The sequence below is a fragment of the Chenopodium album genome, chromosome 1 (assembly GCF_948465745.1).
Source record: "Chenopodium album chromosome 1, dcCheAlbu1.1, whole genome shotgun sequence".
NCBI classification, from domain to species: domain Eukaryota; kingdom Viridiplantae; phylum Streptophyta; class Magnoliopsida; order Caryophyllales; family Amaranthaceae; genus Chenopodium; species Chenopodium album.
Window position 1 is genome coordinate 20,125,442 of NC_137834.1, and position 9,607 is coordinate 20,135,048.

Genomic DNA, 9,607 nt, shown 5'->3' on the forward strand with positions numbered 1-9,607 from the left:
GTGCTTTCCGAGCTGCTTATCGGAGAGCCCTCGTGACTTTGTCATGCCGTGATCATCGGATGATTGCGGTAAGTTTCATTTCTTTTCTTTTTCGACGAAGTTATTACATTTCATGTATTAATCTTCATTTTGGGATTTTGCAGGATGTACAGCAACCGTCTAGTTGTCGCAGAGAACCTTAATCCTTTTGTACACATTTTGTTATATTTTTAGGAAACAAATGTACATATTATTTTTTTTTGTTGTACATATGATACTTTTTTTTATATGTCATTTATATTATTATTATTTTTTGTTTCCGTATGTACACATATAAAAGAAAAAAGCAAAAAATTATCCGAGGGAGGGAAAGGGTTCTCGACTTACCCCCCTCGAAAAAATAACAAAAGAAAGGAAAATAGGAAAAAAGAGACTAAAAAGGAAATAAGGAAAATAGAAAAAAGAAAATAGGAAAAAAGGAATAAGGAAAAGAAGAACAAGAAAATATAAAATATAAAATAAAATAAAAAATAAAACAAATAAAAAGGAAAGAAAAGGGACACAAGCGTTAGCAAAAGGCAAGCGTATGATTAGTCTTAAAATTTTGTTAAGATTCCGTCATTATGTAAGCCAAAATACGAAAATAAACCTAAACCACATGTCGCGACAAAGAAGACGCGCGCAACTGGACGAGTTGCGTGCGGTTGTCGCGCGCAAGTGATTTAGTTGCGCGCAGATGTCGCGCGCAACTCATGAGTTGCGCGAGCCATCTGTTTGTGAACTTTCCTTTGGGCGAAAATTGCTGAAAATATGCCCCTCTTGGCTCTATATAAGCATGGTTTCATGGAGGTTTTTTTATCATCTCGCATTCATTCGCTTAGTAATATTATAAGAACTAAAAAGAATAATCTCTCTAAATTCTTACTCTCTCTTTTTTTTTACATTGAACAATGGTGAAGACCTTTGAATTTAGAGAGAGTAAGAATTATATTGGAACTAAATTATATAGACCCTTTCAAACGACCATTTATTTTGAAACGAGGACAAACTAAAAAGGTCACCTCCCTTTCAAACAACCAAAATTTAGAGACATTGAACAAAGGTCACCTCACTTTCAAACGAGCACAAACTAGCTTTCAAACGAGCACAAATTAGTGATTAATTTTGATTTCTTTCATGCCGCAGTTAAGCATTGGGACTCCAACCACCATCTCTTTTTATATAAAGGGGACGAAATTATTCCTCTTCCTGGTGAGTTTAAGGCCTTGCTAGGCTTCCCTACAAATACTCTCCCTATGACTTATTCGCCCCCATTGTCGGATCCCAAACCTATATTCTAAAGATTTTTCGGCTTGTCCGACAATGATATGACCAATATTAGAACTAAAGGAGGCGTGAATTTAATTCAATTTATTGAACATTTCGTCGCCCTTCGTGACAACATGACTAAACAACACTTTAAAATTCGGTCTTTATGTTATTGTCTTGTTGTCAATTGTTTACTTAGGACAGGCAAAGAATATGGAGATTATTCCATGGTGTCCGTATTAGAGCAAATAGAGGGATGTCCTTCACCCGCTCCTTTGGCTTTGGCAGAAACCATTTTATGCCTGAATCGCCTTAGAGGAGACCCTAACAAAAATGGTTTCACGGGAAGTCCACTCCTATTACACGCAAGTTTTTTTTTCGTCGTTTTTTTAGTGCAAGCCATGAAATTGCGCTGGTATGTCCTGCACAATCTTCCACGCTGCGTGCGGTTGGCGCGCGCAACTTATTCTAATGCGCGCGCCACCTGCTCGTGTAAAAACTGATTTTTTTTTTTATTTTTTATTTTATCGGATTTGGCTCATGGAGCATTTGCGAATAGTTGATCAGCCACAAAATATCGAGGCTAATGGAGTACGGACATTCCCTGGACGTCGAATCCTTTACAAGCACTAGAATGAAGAGGAATGGACGTTGTTTTTCTGTCACGGGGTTCCTAACATACGTTTTGTTATTCCTTGGTGGAACATAAATAGTATGGTTCGGAGTAGTCTCGATTGCCCTTACATTAGGCTTTTAGACCTATATAGTGATACTTACATTTTTCCTTGCACGATAATGAGACAATACGGGATGAAAAAGATTATTCCCCCGCAAGACGGTGATGCACCCAAAGATGTGACTTTTAGACCTGAGCAAATTTTCCGTTGAATAGAGTATTGGTCAAGTCTTTCAAGGTGGGTAGTACAAAATCATGTTGCGAGTATTGTTTTATCTTCCTTTTATAAGGCTTGGATGAATGCGGTGGAGAAGGGCGAATTAAACAAGGCTCGATCTCAATATCAAACTGCCACGGCTCCCAATCCACCCAAGCCTTTAACGCATTCGGCCAACACTACCCCTCCTAGTGGCCAAAACAAAGGAGTGAGAAGAAAATTGGACTTCTCATCTCCTAAGGCGCGTTCGAAGGAATCTAAAAGGAAAGCTCCCTCCAAACCCACACAAAAAGTTGTGATAATCAAGGAACCTTTGCAATAAACTCGAAAGAGGACTATAACAAAAGCTTCGAAAAAGGGAAAAAGGGTTGAAAAGGCTCCTATTCCTAAATTAAATGAAAAAACTAATCAAACTTTGTTTAAAAGTAATTAAATGAAAGTTTAATTTTTATATTTTCCGAGTACATGTTTATATTCACGAAACGCCCTCCTTTTATCGTAAGTAGAAGTTGCAACTTCGTTCAAACAAAAAAGTCCTGGTTTGCAGTTTTACGATCAGGTGGCCGGGCAACATCTAAAGTTGCGCGAACCTGTCGCACGCAACAGCATGATTTGCGCGTGGCATACGCGCGCAACTATTCTAGTTGCGCTTGACACCTGTACTACGAGTGTTTTGAATTTTTTTTTTATTTCTGTGCTATTTACCCCCCCCCCCCCTAAGTGTGAAGATTTTTTTCGTGAAGTTTGATAAAAAATTTGAACACTTAGAACAGTTTATTATCTCTAAATTACCCCCCCAAGTGTTATCTATTTTATCGTGTCATTCGTTAAAATACATAACACTTAGAATCTTTCAATTGAATGCTAATTAAAGTTAGTTATATGAATGAACGAGTTAGTCCGGATTTCATATATAATATTTCTTAAGTCGATCAATGTTTATTAATTGGCGAATTTCATCTCCTCCAATGTCAATAAATCTGACGGCTCCTCCTGATAGGATTTCAATTACGCGGTAGGGACCTATCCAATTAGGTTTGAATTTCCCTCTTGCATCGGTAGGTGGACCCCTAACCTCTTTTAGTACAAAGTCACCTTCTTTTATATTTCTGGGTTTTACTCTTTTATTGAAATGACGCGCAATATGCCTTTGGTAGACTTATACATGATGCAAAGCTCTTAATCGTCGTTCATCGAGCAATAAAAGCTCCTCATACCTCGCTCTTAACCATTCAGCTTCCGGTAGCTTACTTTCGAGTACAATGCGTAGGGATGATATTTCCAGTTCGACTGGTTGAACTGCGTCCATTCCGAAAACTAAGGAGTATGGAGTTACTTCTATTGATGTTCGTATAGACGTTCTATAACCCCATAGTGCAAAGTGTAGTTTATTCGGCCAATCTTTATAATTTTCTGCCATTTTCTTAATGATGAATGTTATATTTTTATTTGCCGATTCTACAGCTCCATTCATTTGAGGTCTGTATGGGGATGAGTGATGAAGTTTTACTTTATAATGAGTTAAGAGAGTCTCGACTTTAGCTTTGAATTGAGATTCCTGGTCACTAATTAGTTCGTGTGGAACTCCATATCTACAAAATATGTTTCGTTCGAGAAACTTTGCGACATGTTTATAAGTGATATTCACGTAAGAAGCAGCCTCAATCCACTTGGTGAAGTAATCGATGGCTACCAATACGTACTCGTTCCCACCTGCTCCTGTTGGAGAGACTTTTCCAATTATGTCTATTCCCCATATTGAAAAGGGCCAAGGGGAAGTGAGATTATATAGTTCGGATGGTGGAAGGTGTTGTAAATTAGCAAACATTTGGCACTCTGGACATTTTTTGACATATTGTATGCAATCATGTTCCATAGTGGACCAATAGTACCCTTGTCGCGAAATTATTTTTGCAAGCATTTTACCATTCATGTGAGGTCCACAAACACCTTTGTGAGTATTCTCCATAAGGCGTGTGGTTTCGGGTTGGTCTATACACAATATACTTTGACCATTAGGTCCTTTTTTGCATAATTGACCATTTAATACACCGTATTGAGCCGCAAGTGTTCGTAAGGCTCGTTGGTCTTTAGAAGAAGTATATTCGGGATATGTGCCATGAGTAATATATTGGAGGACATGATCATACCAAGGATTGTTCCCTTTGATGTCATTTATTTTCTCTATTGCGTTGCAATATGATGGTTCTTCTCTTCTATCAACGCATAATGACATCATATTCAAGTGATCTGGAATGTTGATCATTGATGCTAATTTTGCTAGCGCATCGGCAAATTGATTATCATCCCTTGGGAGATATTTAAAGTTAATATGTTCAAAGTGCTCGACGAGTTGCTCTAGGTGTGCTTGGTATAATATCATTGTGGAGTTCTTTATTTTCAATTTTTTCAGTATATGATTATTAATCAAACTGGAATCTCCATATACCTCTAATTTTTGCACACCTATGCTAGCTGCTGCTTCTAATCCAATAATGCACGCTTCACATTATGCGGCATTATTAGTAACCTCAAAGTCTAGTTTGACAGAGATTCGACTATGTGCTCCCTCTGGACATATGTGTAACACTCCTACGCAACATCCCTTTTGATTTGATGCACTGTCAAAGTACATTACCCATTTGTCATCTTGTGTCATGAGAATCTCTTCATCCGGAAGATGAGTAGTTTCTACATGACTTGTTTGAATTGGAGGTTGGCTAGAAAGTCGGAAATTACTTTTCCTTTCATTGATTTTTCTGGAATATATTTTAACTCAAATTCGGCCAACATCACCAACCATTTGGATATTCTTCCTTGTATAGGTGGTTGTTCAAACAAATACTTTATCGGATTTTGTTGAGAAATCACATGAGTAGTGTGTGGTAGCATATATGTAATATATTGCACGCTCGACTTTTTCTACCTCTTGTGCTAACATGGCGCCCGTGGCCGTGTCTGTAACTGTAATGTATAGCCTAAGAGGTAGTTTGGGTACTGGTGGTGCTAAAATCAGTGGACTTTTGAGATAATCTTTGATTTTCTCTAAGGCCCTTTGGCATTGGTAGTCCCATTCATGTTTTTCCTCTTTTTTCAATTTTTTAAATATTGGCTCACAAGTCATAGTCAATTTGTTGATAAATAGACTAATGTATTACATTTTGCCAAGGAACCCCCTAATTTCTTCTTATGTTTGTTGGAGAGGCATGTCATCAATTGCCTTTATTTTGGAGGGATCAATCTCAATACCTCGTGTCCTTACTACGTATCCGAGTAACTTGCCAGAAGTTACTCTGAAGGCGCATTTTTGTGGATTTAATCGCATGTTTTATTTTTTTATGCGAGTGAAAAATTTGCGTAAAGCTTTTATATGTCCCATTCTATCTTTGGACTTTACAATCATATCATCCACATACACTTCTATTTCTTTATGCATCATATCATGCAAGAGAATCGTAGTCGTTCTTTGATACGTAGCTCCTGCATTTTTTTAACCAAATGACATTACTGTATAGCAATACGTACCCCAAGGGGTGATAAACATGTCTTTTCTTCGTCTTCTTTTGCCATTAAAATTTGGTTGTAACCTGCGTATCCATCCATAAAGGATAACATCGCATGTTCAGCCTTGTTATCTACCAATATATCAATATGTGGTAGAGGAAAATCGTCTTTAGGGCTAGCCTTATTAAGGTCCCTAAAGTCGACACACTTGCAAACTTGTCCATCCTTTTTAGGGACTGGGACGATGTTCGCTACCCATTCTGGATAATTACATACGCGAATGAAACCTGCGTCCAATTGTTTTTGCACTTCTTCTTTTATTTTTAACGCGACGTCAGGTTTCATTCATCGAAGTTTTTGTTTTACTGGTTTAGAGATAGGGTTTAAGGGAATGGTATGTTCCGAAAATTCCCTATCTATTCCAGGCATGTCCTTGTATGACCTAGCGAACACGTCTTCGAATTCTTTGAGCGTCGATATGAGAGTCGATCGCTCTTCCGGATTTAGAGTTAAGCCAATTTTGACTTCTCTTTTGTTTTCATTAGTTCCTATATTGATTGTTTCAGTTTCTTCAATGATAGGGTTCTTTTGTTCTCGTTCATTCATTAGTTCAACTAACTTATTTATATTATCATCTTCATTAGATTGATTGTTATAGCATTCGAAAGATTCAATAGATGGCATATACTCGGAAATAGAGCTCATATTATTAGAATCAAAAGAAAGTACATTAAGAGAAGAATCCTTTTTGAGATCTTCGTCCTTAGAACTAGAAAATAAAGACTCAGTAATGGCCACAAGGCCTGGAATTTTAGTTTCCCTAGAGTCTATAATAGATTCGTCGTCCGATTCTTCAAACATCTTCCCTTCGCCTGTGACGATTTCCAGCTTATCACCTTTGTGATTGTTCCACTAGAAAGATTTCCTCCACCCATTCTCCAAGGTTTCATTAGAAGGGGTGATCAATGAAGTTGGGTCAAAAGCTTCATCTTGTATGGCATTTTGATTGTTCATCGCAGCGACATGATTTTGTTCTAGTCCAAATAGCATGTTTAATGCTTGCCTATCATAGCACCCTGGAATTAGGTATTTTCATTTGACGATACTAAAATCGTCATCCAAGAAGTAGCAATCGTGAAATATTTCGAATCAAGGCTTCTTGATTCCTTCCAAAACTAGTGGTTCTGGAAAGTCATAGCATGGGTAGTCTTCTCCCTCCCTAATGAATTGTCCATTAAGGGTTTGTTGGTAGGATGGGAGTAAAGTGACTATCCCTTTCTTGTTGTTGTCTCTACGTGCTTTGTTTTTCGCATCGTGAGACTTCAATTCTTCTTTGGTTGGTTTATATCCCAATCCAAAGGAGAAGCTTTTCTTTGGGATAGGAAGTAAGAAAGATTTCTTCATTCCTATTCCTAAAGGCATCCTAGGAAAGTAACTACTCTTGAGTAAGATGTTGTTTACTATCCGGGTGGAATATGGATCAAGCTTGAAAGGTTCTTCTAAGTCTTCCTCCATTTCTATTGTGTAGATTGGCTCCACGTCAAATCCCCACATGTCCTCTTCATCATTATCGTGGTTTATTTCAAAGAGTGATTGATCATTTATTGCTATTTTAAGTAGAGAAGCATGTATAGTCATAGGAAGCCCTTGATAGTTCAACCTAATCATTTGAAAAAGTGAGGATGGTATTGCACTAAGCTCATTTATCCAAGGACGTCCAAGTAGAAGGTTGAATGTAGGTTTTATGTCCATAACGTGGAATTCAACCATCTTTTGTATTGGGCTTGTGGTAATTGGTAGCTTAACAGTTCCACACAGCGATCTTCTCGAATTGTCATAGGCCCTAATGCTTTGTGTTGTTGATTGAAAATCCTTTTCTGGATTAAGGCCTAAGTATTTTGCAGTTCGCAATGGGCATACGTTTACAGCTGACCCATTGTACACCAAAGTTAGAGGGATGTTGTATCCCTTGCACCCCACAGTTAAATATAATGCATTGTTGTCACTACTACAAAAGTGGACATAAGTAATACCCATTGGTAACACTTTTAATATTTCAAGATAATTTGATTTTTACGTAACACCTTTATAACATTGTAGTATTAGGTAACATTTTTTGTAACACATTAATATTATGTAACACTTTATGGTAACACTTTGATATTAGGTATCACTTAGTAGTAACACTTAGAGGTTTTATACATATGAATATTGTTAATTCCGATACAAATTAAAAACTAATCGGAACCCTTTACTTTATTTTTTTTAAAAAAATTATTTAATTTTTCAGTCTAATGTATCTCATCCTCTCATTCTCTCTGAAATATTTGTGCTCTCTCTATCCTCAGACATGAAGTCGTAGCCGCTGCCGCAACCGTAACCACCCCCGGCTAAAAATTATTTCTTACCTGTCTTTTCTCACTCCTCTAGCTTGGTATTCTAGAGTTTTATGAGATTTTACTTCTGGAATTCTCACTTTTTCTCTCCTCCAGCTTGGTATTCTAGGGCTTGACAAAATTTGTGATTTTATTTCGAAATATTCATCTTAATCTATGAAATTCAGGCTTGATTTTCAGTGAGATCAATGAAATTTTTTCAGCGCTTCAACAAATTAGAGAAATGCTGCAAAAGATAGTCGAAAGAAGAAACGATTTCTAGGTCTGGTTTGTTTTTTCTTCTCCAATAGTCGAATTTTTGAACCGTATTCATAAGTTTTGGAGTTTTTACATTGTTTGCCTTCATTTTCATTTTAATCGCAATGATGCGTCACTATGAGTTTTCCTCTCAAGCTATTTGATACTTTGATGTCAACATTATAGTTTCTTGATTTGTTGTTCTTATTAATTAAATTAAATTTACAATTATGCATCATATTTCCTCCGGTAAATTGGACAATAAGACTGCATTCGTATTTTTTGTGAAATTAGTCATAAAGTTTGACGAGAGTAGTAAGATGATTTTCAAGTTAAATACCCAAGATTCTTACAATGAGTAATTTCAGGTAAACTTTTGCTAAGGCATTGACAAAGAGCTCAAAGGAGGTATCAACCAATACCAACTTTAATGGTTTATATAATTGACAATAAACTATACTCTTATATGCTTGATAATTGGACGGTTTACGAAATACCTTGTTGTGACAATTATTGCTGATGCATTTTGAACCTTTATTGAGTATAAATTGGCCATTTAAAGAGGTATATTATTGGAATGGGAGTTTTATATCTATGCTCAACGATTCGGGTGTTTGCTACTATGAAGTAATTAACAACAATTTCTGATTTTTTTATTACTAATTGCTTGTATATGTTACTGCTTGTTTGCATATCAAGACTAATAACTAATTGAAACATTGGTTATATAGCATTAGTCATAACTCTAATGATGACAGATATATAAACTATTAATTCTGTTTAAAAGGTACGTAGTACCTATTCATTATTTGATTAAATTGCATAAAGGTGTGCAGCAGCTTCTCATTAACCTAGCTATTGTCATAAAAGCTTTTGAAAGTCCTACTTATTTTAGTCTTGCAGGAATTCAAGATACACTTGTGAGTAGAATAGTTTATCTAATTAAGATCATATTGAATATATTCTATTTTTTTTTTTTTTTTGGTAAAATCTTACATTAATTTTATTTCTTATCTCATATTGTAGAATTAAGAGTAGTTTTATTGCTTGAGTTTTGTCTTGGTGTGGTCATATATATATATATATATGATCAAGTGACCTCTGCATATTTGCTTAAACAAATTATTATATAAAGTAGCTTATACCATGTGTCCATGATTGTGCATAAAATTAAAGCACATGAGTTTGCATTAGTGGAGTAAGGAAAAGTCAAAGGAGGAAATGAACAACCTGATGGTGTTGTTTGATAATGATACTTGTTGTACGCTTAAACTTTTATAATATTACCTA